This window comes from Ananas comosus, unplaced genomic scaffold, assembly GCF_001540865.1.
Source record: "Ananas comosus cultivar F153 unplaced genomic scaffold, ASM154086v1, whole genome shotgun sequence".
Classification (NCBI taxonomy): domain Eukaryota; kingdom Viridiplantae; phylum Streptophyta; class Magnoliopsida; order Poales; family Bromeliaceae; genus Ananas; species Ananas comosus.
The window spans coordinates 52,331-64,155 of record NW_017893404.1 but is presented as its reverse complement, the minus strand read 5'-3'; the positions used below and the strand labels follow the sequence as shown (position 1 = coordinate 64,155).

The window sequence follows — 11,825 nt, the reverse complement described above, 5'->3', positions numbered from 1 at the left end:
GATACCATATGACCCAAGAATGTGACATCCTTTAGCCAAAAGTCACACTTCTTTAACTTTGCATAGAGCTTCTCCTGTCTGAAAATTTGCAACATAGCTCTTAGATGCTCTTCATGTTCCTCTTCACTCTTTGAATAAACCAACACGTCGTCTATAACTACCACGACGCATCGATCCAACAATGGCCTAAAGACTAGATTCATCAAGTCCATAAATGCTGTCGGGGCGTTAGTAAGCCCAAACGGCATTACCGTGAACTCATAATGGCCATACCGCGTACGGTACGCCGTTTTGTGCACATCCTTCGACCTGATCTTTAATTGATGATACCCCGATTGGAGATCAATCTTCGAATACACTTTGGACCCTTGCAACTGATCGAATAGATCGTCAATCCTTGGCAACGGGTACTTATTCTTTATCGTCACTTTGTTCAACTCGCGATAATCTACGCAGAGTCGAAGTATACCATCCTTCTTCTTCACAAATAGCACCGGAGCTCCCCATGGTGACACGCTCGGCCTCACGAAGCCTTTATCGAGCAAGTCCTGTAGTTGGCCTTTCAACTCCTTCAGCTCCACCGGTGCCATTCTATACGGAGCCTTCGAAACTGGTTCCGCCTCGGGAATCAAGTCAATGACAAACTCAACTTCCCGGCCCAGTGGCAGTCCCGGTAACTCCGCCGAAAATACATCCGGGTACTCGCACACTACTCGAATATCCCCCAACTCTGGGTACTCCTTTCGAGCATCCACCATGGTTGCCAAATAGGCCTTACACCCTCCTTTGATCATTCTCTTCGCCCTCACAGACGATATAGTCGCCGCGAAGCGCCTACTTTTGCACGCTTGCTAGACTAACTCTTCTTGATTAGGCTCACGAAAAGTGATCACCTTGCTTTCACAATCTATCACCGCATAGTACTTGGAGAGCCAGTTGGTCCCCAAGATAACATCGAATCCCCACATCTGATCTAGCACCAGCAGATCAATCGGCATAATCCAATCGCCTATTTGCACTGGACACGCCAAACACTCGTTGTGAACACTGAATGAATGTTCTGGGGCATTCACCCACCAGTAATCCTCATTGTACACCATCTCTATGCCATGTGTCTTAGCAAATGATGTGCTAATAAACGAATGAGATGCGCCTGTATAAAACACTGCTCTAGCTCTAGTGCCTTTAATCACAATTATACCTGCCACGACGTCATCGGGTGCTGCAGGTTGTTGCTCCTCCACCTGAGCGGCAAAGACTCGGCCGCTAGGCGCTCTCGATCCCTCCAGCTGACGCGGTGATGACGCGCGCCCAGCCGACATCGCTGGTGGTAACCCCGCAAGCTGTCTTGGGGTACATCGATCGTATCGGATCGAGACTCGGTTTTGTCTCACTTTTGGAGAAGTCTACAGGACGCCATGGGCACCCGACTCGACTTCAGCACTGCTTTCCACCCTCAGAGTGATGGGCAGTCGGAGCGCACCATTCAGACTTTAGAGGATATGCTCCGAGCATGTGTAATAGACTTCTAGGGAGGATGGTCGCAGCATATACCTATGGCTGAGTTTGCTTATAACAATAATTATCAAGCAAGCATCAAGATGGCGCCATTCGAAGCACTTTATGGACGGAAGTATAGATCGCCACTTCATTGGAGGAAGTAGGCGAGAGATTGGCATTAGGCCCTGATGTGCTCCAGGAAGCTAAGGACCAAGTTCGAATTGCTCGGAAGCGAGTTTTGACAGCACAGAGTAGACAGAGGAGCTATGCCGATCGACGACGGCGAGACTTGGAGTTCCAAGTTGGAGACCACGTTTTTTTAAAGGTCTCGCCAACTAGAGGGATCAAGAGATTCGGGATTCGGGTTAAGTTGAGCCCCTATTTTATTGGACCGTACGAGATTTTGGAACGTGTAGGTCCGGTAGCGTATCAACTTGCTCTACCACCGAACCTATCGGGCGTGCACAACGTTTTTCATGTATCGGTCCTTCGGAAGTACGTTTTCGACCCGACTCATGTGTTGGATGCTACACCTATGGAGCTGCGGGATGATTTGAGCTTCTAGGAGCAACCTGTGAAGATTTTGGCTCGCGAGGTGAAGAAACTACGGAATCGGGATATTCCGTATGTGAAGGTTCTTTGAAGCAACCACGGGGAGCGGGAGGCCACGTGGGAGCTAGAGAGCGCACTGCGGGAGCAATATCCCCATCTTTTTCAGATGGAGTTTTGAGGTATGTGTTTGCTTTTCAGTTTCGTGGACGAAACTCCTTTTTAGGAGGGGTGAATGTAGCACACTGGACCTTTGCAAATTGCAAGGTTCGAGTATTTGGTTGGATTCCGAACTTTTCCACACTTGGTGGAAAGTCGTTGATGGTATTCCGACCTAAAAGTTCGATTCCTGGAGTTTTGGCATTGTCCTGAGAGTTTTCACTCTCAGGGACCGGTCCCTGATAGGAGAGACCGGTCCCCTCAGAACAGTGCTGCGGCAGGACTTGAGGCAACCAGTCCCTCGCGGGTGAGGCCGGTCCCCGAGTACGTTTTTGCCGGGAGAGACCGGTCCCATGCGGGGAGAGACCGGTTCCCGAACGTTGGATTTTCACGGCAGGCTGAGAGACCGGTCCCAGGTCGAGGAGACCGGTCCCAGGTCGAGGAGACCGGTCCCTCAGTCCGAAAACTGCCCAGACCCGGGCTGTGCACAGGTTGGATTTTTGAAGGACTTAAGTAGATTTTGTTGCTTCAAAGGGCCTTAAGGCCATTTCCTCTCCCTCTCACCCTCATTTCTCTCCCTCACACTCTCTCTATACCCTCTAGAAAGAGAAGAAGAAGGAGAAGAAGAAGAAGGTATTGGAGGAGAGCAAGATCTTGAGGCTTTGGAGCATCTCCTTCTCCCTTTTGCCCACCATTGGAGGCTTGGAGCTTGGGCTAGGAGCTTGATAGAGGGTCAATCTTCAACCCTAGAGCATTTTGAGCTTGGTTTGGAGCTACCAAGAAGTTTAGTTGCTTGTTTTGTCCCCTCTAGATCTATTTTTGATGGATTTTGGGAGATGAAATCCTAGATTTGGATTTTAGGGTTTATTTTGGGGCTTTTTGTTTGGTGGCTTTCGGGGCTAGTCTAATGAGATTAGAATCTTAGTTTAGGTTGCCTTGCATGGGATTTTGCTTCCGTTTGAGCTTTGAAGAGGGATCTCTACACTAGGTGAGAGTTTAGCCCTCTATGCCTTGTTGGTTAGAATTTGAGCTTTCGATGTTCGTTTCCATTGTGTAATTCTTGGTCCTACATTTTTAGGGTGCTAGGAGACTAGTGGACACCTCCGTTCGGTGAAACGAAGAGTTTCGATTTTTGGTGGGTTTGGCTTTATGAAAACGGGGCAAATGGTCTCTATGCTTTCTATACTTGTCGTAAAGTCTTTTTGAATACAAATCCATGCTAGATAGGATTCATGAGAATTTTAGAACACTTAAAATGCATGTGCTATGTGTAAGATAAATTTCCCTCTATATAGTAGAGCAATTAGGGTTATTTTCATGCATGTGAGAAGTGTTCGAGATAACAAGTGGGAATCATGTCTCGTATGCTATATTAGCTCATATTTGTGTAATTGTAAACACTACACGATGACTGGACTTAGTGGAACAAAGTGTCATAAAGGAGCACTTGACATAGAAAACTATGAAATTGCAACATAGAGACATAGTGATAGGCCATTGGACATATACTATATTCCATGTTATAGACATGATGACATAGTGATAGGCCTTTGTGACATTCGATACATTCCATGTTCTTAGACATGAGGACTTGAGACTTGAGACAAACTTATATGCATGCTTGCCATCATGCTCATTCGCGCATGCTTGGTATCGTGACCGGCACTCCTGAGTTAGCCATCGCGATACCTATTCGCCGTGCGGGATTGGGCGCCGAAGTGTATTGCCGTGGGAAAGACTCATTCCTAGAGTGGGGATGTTCACTACCACGGGGCCATTAGGTACGGCACCGGCCAGACAGCCTACGGGTGGATCCTACAGGCCAGACAGTCTTCGGGTGGGTCTTCATGCCAGACAGCCTTCGAGTGGGTCTTATAAGATTAAACTTTTAATGGTTAAAGTGACAAGTGGACATTGACTAGAATAGTAAATAATAACATCTTTACTATTTGCATCGAGGACATCGTTTGGTTGTATACTCATGCTTACACATGTTAGTCACACTCATGTACATACTTGTTGTAGTTGCTTTATTACTTATGCAGTTCATGCTAAGTAGAGATATCATGGTAAAATAGTACTCATGGTTACATACTTGTTCATTATTTCGCCTTCGTTTATACTTCTACTAACCCTCTTTTATAGCTTTTGGGCCTAGTGGCGCATTTCACTGAAGTCAGTAATTGCCCACTTGGAACTATTATTTAATAGTTCTCACACCCTCTGTTTTATGGTTTCTTTCAGAGCCTTCGGCACCGGCGGAGGCACGGGATCGCAGCAAGGGAGTCGCGTAGCTAGTTAGCGCGGAGTTACTTTTGAGCTTAGATGATTTACTCTTTTTTTTATTGTATTAGAGAGAGAGAGAGATTTTGAGTACCATGTATAGAGAGACCACCTATGTACTCTTTATATTTCGCTTTTGTGTTTGGGATTTCTATTGTACTACTTTATGGCTTTATTAGTGGATTTCAGTTTTATACTTATCTCTCTGTTGTAGAACTTAGTTAATTATACTTTGCTCTAATATCATTAGATCCCTTTGTTCTACTACTTTATTCATCGTTTGTTTTAGATGCCTTGTATGTTATAGACATATGGCGGGTCTAGGCACGCGCCGAGTGGGCTTCCGCTGTGTCCCGGGGCGTGACAGAAACTGACAAAATTAGCAAGAAAGATACTTAATTTGCACAATCTGCATAGAAATTGAAGTTAAATCGAATGGGACATAGATATACACAAAAAAGAAATACATTTATAATTTCACATCATTAAAACAAAACCTGCATTATAAATTAATTTAGAAGGTTCGTCCACATATCCAATTTTTGGAAACATACAAGTCAGAAAATGATAGAAATGGTAGAATTACAACGCTCTTATCAAAATGATTAGATTAAACCAAGAAGCCAACTGATTCGGGACTTGGGTTACATTTGTAAGCTGAAAGTAGTAGGTTTTCAGCCAGAACCGACTGAAGCAATATATAACTAGAAGAAAAAGGCGTGAAACTAAATTTACCTATTGATCAAAATGACTCAAAATCAACGTTGAAAATAAAAATCTCACAAAAAGTTATGACATAGTACTAAATTTTCGATCTGAGATGTTGATCTTGTTGTAAATAGTATAAAAATTTTCTATCAAAATTTTTTCTGATTTGAATACTTCTACACCTGCTGGATTTTTTTTGTAATTTTTAATATTTACTATAATTATCATTATTTTTAATATTTTCCTGCTGGATTTTTTTTTTGCCTTTTTTGCCTAATGAAATAACAAAAAAAACAGAGAATGGTCAAAGGAAAAGGACATGAGTTTTTGTAATTTTTATTAGAATGCAAATGAATGGATAACTCATGTTTTTCACTTTAAAGTTGGGTGGGAATGTTGGAACATCTCTTTTTTTATTTATATTTCGTTGGTTGTCCAACAGTATATTTGTTGGGCTATAATCTAGAACAATCTATCATTTCTAGGAAGCAAAAAAATGTGTTGCTTTTGTCGTGATAGTGATATTAACGTAGTGGGCTTCTAAAATTTCAAAAGTAGAAATATTGATCTAAAGCTATTACTCAGTCACAAATTTGTAATTTTGTAGAAGTTCTACCCAGATCAAAGAGTGTTCATATTATAATGCATCCACTAATTATAGCTTGCAAAAATGCACTAGATAGAATAATGAAGTTTGATAATGATGAAAGGTTATTTAGAAAAAGTAAAACATACCTTCTGACCAGAATTAGTACATAAAACTTAATTTGGTTGCGTGTTGGCGAAGCATTCTAGTTCTGAGAAATAATTGATAGCCGTGATTTTGGTTCTTCATTGTGCATCATTTTCCCTGAAAATAAAAAGTAAGAACACATACTGTTGTCATTAGGAAGAGGTAATTCTCGATGCAAGTAGGTATAGGCCAAAATGGCATCTATGTAAGCATTCTATGCTCAAGTAGAGAATAATCTAGAGTTTACACCTGGCAATGGTTCTGCTAAACAATTTAAAATTGATAACGAATTTGCAACATGGATATGCATTCTCAGTGTAGGTAAAGCTTCTCATTTTGTCCTGTTGCTGATAATCGCTGGTGGTTTGAATTTGAAATATACACAACTATACATAGTGAGAAATTTCGCAAACATACTTGTCCCTATATAGCTTTCTTAAATTCCACTGCGACTCAATCGATAACTTACACAGTAGAAACAGAAGCTGCATAAGCTTTGTGTCTGAATTTTCATTTGAGCAGAAACTTTTTTACAATGAGAGAGAAAAATAGTGCATGCCTGCGGGCCTTTAGAGATGGCATCCATCTCACATAGTAGAAATGTGTCACACAAAACACAAAATTCTTGAACAAACAATACATTGAAGGGAAATTGAACTATTTATCCCATTTCCATTCTATCGTTTCCAGAATATTTTCTCAAAATTCACAAACTTCTAATGAGTAAGCTTACTGACTAACAATAGTTTCTTACTCAATAATTAATGCAAATTTGAACACTCAGTGATAAGCAAGCTTTGCTTAGATATGTAGATGACTCTATGATTGTCACGCCTCGGGGCCCAGTGGAAGCCCGCCCGGCACGTGTCCAGACCCGCCATATGTCTAAAATATATAAGGCGTCTACGATAAAGCAATAAATAAAACAATAATACAAAAAGATCTAGCGATATCAGAGTAAAGTACTACTAGATTTTACAACAGGAGAGTACAACAAAAGCTAAAATCCACTAAAATAAAACCATAAAGTAGAACAACAAAAATCCGAGTACAAGTGCTATAAGTGGTACAATGGTGGTTTCTATTCATGGTAACAAAACTCTCTCTCACCAAAAACACAAAAAGAGAGTAGACCACCTAGGAGCAAAAGTAAGCTCCGCGCTAACTAGCTATGCGACTTCCTTGTCGCGATCCCGTGCCTCCGCTGGTGCCGAAGGCTCTGAAAAAGACATCAAACAGAGGACGTGAGAACTATAAAATAATAGTTCCCAGTGGGCAATTACTGACTTCAGATAAGAGCACCACTAGACCCAAAACTAAGCAAATAAGTCGAAGCGAGTAATAAACGAAATGAACAGCAGGTAAATAACTTGAATGCTTATTACAACATGATGTCCCTACTTAGCATGATTTTGCACATGTAAGAAAGCTATACTAACATGAATAAGCATAAGTATACAACCAACACAATGTCCACAACGAAAATAGTAAGGTGTCATTGTTTACTATTCTAGTTTAAGTCCATTTGGCATATCAACTACATATAGTTCCAATCTTGTAAGACCCGCCTGAAAGCTGTCTGGCCTGAAGACCCACCCATAGGCTGTCTGCCCTGTGCCGTGCCTAATAACCCCGTGGTAGTCAACATCCCCACTCTATGAATGAGCCTTGCCCAATGCAATCCACTTCGGCGCCCAATCACGCACGGAGAGTATGTATCGCGATGGCTATCTCCGGAGTGCCGGCTTGTAGGGAGCGACCCTCACAAGCATGTGCGAATGAGCACAAGGGCAAGTAAGCATATAAGTCTGTCTCAAGTCTCAAGTCCTCATGTTTAAAATATGGAATATAACATATGTCTGAATGGCCTATCACTATGTCATTATGTCTAAAACATGGAATATAATAGATGTCACAATGGCCTATCACTATGTCTCTATGTTGCAGTTTCACAGTTTACTAAGTCGGTGCCCCTTTATGGCACTTTTGTGCACTAGATCCAAGCATGAGTTTAGTGTTCAAGAATATATAATTCGAGTCATTTTCATCATATGAGACATATTTCCAATCCACAAGAAGAATACTACTCACATGCATGTCTAATCCACATAAGGCTCTACTATATAGAGATAAATTTTCATAATACATAACACATACATTTTAAGTATTTTAAAATTCATATAAATTCTATCTAGCATGAATATGCATGCCATGCGATGAAACGAAGACATTCAACCACTTAGGGGAAGTTTTCTCCTATTCCAATGAAGCCAAACCCACCGTGACTTCACGAAACCCTTCGTTTGCCCCGACGAAGGTGTCCACCACTCTCCTAGTACCCTAAGGTATAAAAACGAGAGTTAAACAAACTTTACGAACAACACTATGCTCAAACATTAAGCAATTCGAGCAGAGGTGGAGGAAACTCACCTATAGTGTAGAAATTCCCTTTTAAAACTCAAAAGAGAGTTAAATCCCTTTCAAAGCAACCTAAACCAAGGTTCTAAACCAATCAATTACATTTTAGAAGCTACAAATCCAAAATCTCCAAAAATAAACCCTAAGTTCCAATTCTAGGGTTTCATCTAAAAAATCATGCAAATCATGATTAAAAGAGGAATAGCAATCAACTAACCTCACAAGAAGCTCCAAACAAGGCTTGGAATGAGTTAGGGTTGAAGATCTCTCCTCCAACAATCCTCCAACCAAGCTCCAAGTCTTCTCCTATGGTGGAAAAGCCCCCAAGATGCAAAAGAAGACCAAAAAGAGATGTTTAATCTCTCAAAACTCAAGTGAAAGCAAAGAAATCAAAAGGGGAGGTGTGGAGGACCCCCTTACCTCTTTCTCTGCTGGTGCAAGGCTCAGAGAGAGCCCTAGGGGCGTGGGTGCTAATATAGGAAAGCACAAATGCAAAAACACCCCTCAAACACAGCCTGTTCGCAGTCTGGCAAAGTGTACCGGTACACGGGAAAGTGTACCGGTACAAATCCTGCGAAACAGCTAACCCGAGCCTCGAGTTAGCAATTCACCACATCTGTACCGGTACAACCATCAAGATGTACCGGTACACTTTCTGTATCGGTACAACCATCAAGGCTGTACCGGTAGACAGCCCTGCGGAGGCAACTCGAGAGCAGCCTAAGTCCTCCTCTTTGGTGGCCTTAACGCTACTTAAAATATCATAAATCTCGAGATACGAGCCATAGGTCGGAACACTGTCAACGACCCTCCAGAATATCTGGAAAAACTCAGAACACTCATCAAACGCTGGAACCTCACCATTTGTAAAGGTCCAGTGTGTTACAATGATAAAAACTCTATAAGATATCATTGATCCTTATACTTACAACAAGACATAATATACCATAAAAATTGGCATTTAAAGCTGTTTTGCCGAATTTACACTAAATGCTTAGATTAACTATTATAATTCGATATGAATGACATCAACTGCTTCAACTATTTGGCAATTGATAGCCGCGAAGTAAGATTTTATATTACGTACAATTGAAAGAGAATGGGCAAATGAACCTACTATTTGAAAATTAGTCTAATTATTCAAGTTCATGAGGGACCACTGAATGTTTTTGTCAAGTTGTTTATTACTTGACAACAAACTACTAACACATTTGCAAAAGCTAAATGGATATAAATTGAAAAGATCCATAAAGCGAAAACAAGAAGCACAAATTACACACATCAATAGATGAGCAAAACAAAATCCACGGGAGGCACGATGATCCAAAGAAGGGTAAATTATGAAGCAATCAGCTTAATTATCAATTTTAACCTTTTTTTTACTTAATATTTATAACTAAAAAGAAACATAAATGAGGAGAGTGAGCTAAAGCCATGCACAAGTTAGATGAAGATTAGTAAACCCATCAAATTAGCCACAATCACCGAAGCATAACTCTGATGAATTAAACATATTGAACTTCTGGCTTTGAGCAGTAAACCCTTGCTCTAAATTGAGAACAAATAGTTAAATTTGATAAATTACAGCTTCCAATTATACTCTAGATCTGGAACATAGGATGCCCGATAACTATTTTAAATGCCAATTTTGGAGAAATACGAGCATAACATTGGTGCATGACCTAATTCCAAAACAAACACTTAAAAGAGGCACCAGAATTGAGAAAAGAAACCTAAAATTAAAGATTTCCTAAGTTAATTCTTGCATGCAAAACCCTAAAATGCAAATTTATCAACTGGATTTACCAAATGATAAAACCTTAGAAGGTTCAATAGATGGAGAAACTTAAAATAGCAGCTAGATAGTTTAAAATTCATATAAATGCAGCATCAAATTCCAAAAGGCGACATTGTCTATATCTAGCAAGATCCAATGATTAAATGCATTAGCTTGCAAAAAAACCAAAAAGAAAAAATCTCTATCATCATACCTTAAAATACAAATCCTAATTACATCGAATTCTACTGCATTGCTCAATTCAACCCTGTAATAAACTAAAAAACAAGGAAACAAACTCAAATTAGGTGACATTCACATGAACATATACCTCCCAAAGCTCATTAAAAATGAAAAAAAACCAAAAGAAAAGATCAAAACTTACCAAAGCATCTATGGCAACTATGGATTACGAAGGTTGACGAACGATTCCTTCCAATGCAGTGATCGTGTGCGAGGTCAAAAGGGATCACGAAGGTGAATGAGGTCTCCCAATGCGGCGATCTTGTGCGAGGTCTAGAGGATGCGGATGAGTTCGGAACCCTAGAAAAGGGTAGAGAAGAGGAAACCCTAGATGAGGTCTGGGGAGATGGAGTGGGAAAGAGAGCGATGGAGTTGGAGATAAAAACCCTTCTTTAGTCTGTGCGTAGGAGAGGAAGGGGGAGAGAGAGAGAGAGATCTAGATGGGCAATTATGGGCCTAGAGAGAGAGAAAGAGAGAGAGAGACAGAGACAGAGAGAGAGAGGAAGAGAGAGAGATGGATAATTAATTATGGTCTAGGCCCAGGAAAGTAATATATAATTTGGGCTATAATCTTGGGCCGGCCCATATCAAAAAGCCGCTAAATAAATGCCGTCTTTTAACTAATTTCCTGTAGTGTAAGCTCAAATCAACCCTACAATGCATGATTCTATATATTCATATATGCTCAAGAAGTGACATTTAGACATAAAAAGAAATTCAAGGATTTCGGATAGCACCACCCACCTTGTAGGGTTGCTAAGGTGTTACGATTCAATTTTCGTGATTTTTGGTCACCTATTCTCTCGACTGCGGCAAAACGAAGCCAAAATAGGCTTTTTCCTCAATTTCTTTGCGTAGACTCATCGGATCTTCGAACCGAGTCTCCCAACGCGTCAGTTTTACCTTCAATTTAGTTTCTACAAGGTTAATTTACATATAATCCAACCTATGGCAAAAGCCCCAATTTGGAGCCCTAATAATGCACTATTGCAACAATGCCTCATATGGATCTTTGAGCTAAGCAATAACAAGCTTAATACCACTTAGAAACTCATTTAGATTCATTCCTAGGGCATTTAAACCAAACCTTAGAGTTCTACCATAAGAGGCCTAGAAGCTTACCTCTACCACTACAACCAAAAGGGTATATAGCGACACTTTTAAATGTCGGTATAGATTAAAAAAGTGCTGCTAGCTAAATTACCGACACTTTTTAAAAGTGTTGCTATATGTGGCGTCGCTAGGTATATAGTTATACTTTTTAAGAGTGTCGGTATAACCTAAAAAGAGTGCTATTAATATACCGTCGCTTATTTAAGCTTTTAGCAGCACATAAAAGTGATGCAAAATAATATTCTAGCAACACTTTTTTCTAATTTCAGCGACACTTTATAACTGTCCCATTTTATTTAAATATCTAAAATTTTCTTGATGCATCACACTTTTTAAAATATA

The 11,825-nt window shown here is 40.5% G+C and overlaps 1 long non-coding RNA gene across 1 annotated transcript; it reads right to left on the bottom strand.

Moving 5' to 3' along the window:
* Positions 1 to 8,070: 8,070 nt before the first annotated feature.
* On the bottom strand, positions 8,071 to 11,152 carry LOC109705942. The gene is made up of 4 exons (XR_002214984.1): positions 10,513 to 11,152; positions 8,568 to 10,405; positions 8,363 to 8,422; positions 8,071 to 8,272 (listed from the first exon to the last, which is right to left on the bottom strand). It is a non-coding gene; the product is annotated as an uncharacterized LOC109705942 (long non-coding RNA).
* Between the last annotated feature and the right edge of the window lie 673 nt (positions 11,153 to 11,825).